The sequence below is a fragment of the Alligator sinensis genome, unplaced genomic scaffold (assembly GCF_000455745.1).
Source record: "Alligator sinensis unplaced genomic scaffold, ASM45574v1 scaffold1816_1, whole genome shotgun sequence".
Lineage (NCBI taxonomy): Eukaryota > Metazoa > Chordata > Crocodylia > Alligatoridae > Alligator > Alligator sinensis.
The window spans coordinates 61,481-61,850 of NW_005843697.1; positions in this window are offsets into that span (position 1 = coordinate 61,481).

The following is a 370-nucleotide window of genomic DNA, read 5'->3' on the forward strand; positions in this document are numbered from 1 at the left end:
CGTACCCTCCCCCCCCCCCGCGGCCGCTGCCGTTGCCACGACTTCCCCCGTCGGGCCGGGTACACAGGCCCCGCGGGCGCGGGTCCCGTCCTCGGGGTTCCCTGCGGGTTTTCCCCACTTCCAGCCCCGCTCCGCTCCCAGGGCCGCCTTTTATTCCTGCCGGGCGGTGTCCCCTGCTGACGTCACCCGGCCCCAGCTGGATATAGGTGCAGCTTACAAATCGCGCCGGCTGTTTTCCCGCGTGCGTGTCCCTGCTCCCTCCGGCTTCTGCGTGGGGTGAGTAAGTGTTTACTTCCCCCCTGGTTTTGCCCCAGGGTTTCCTTCTAACCCCGGCGTCCCTGGGACATAACCCCCCCCCCCCCCCCGGGCC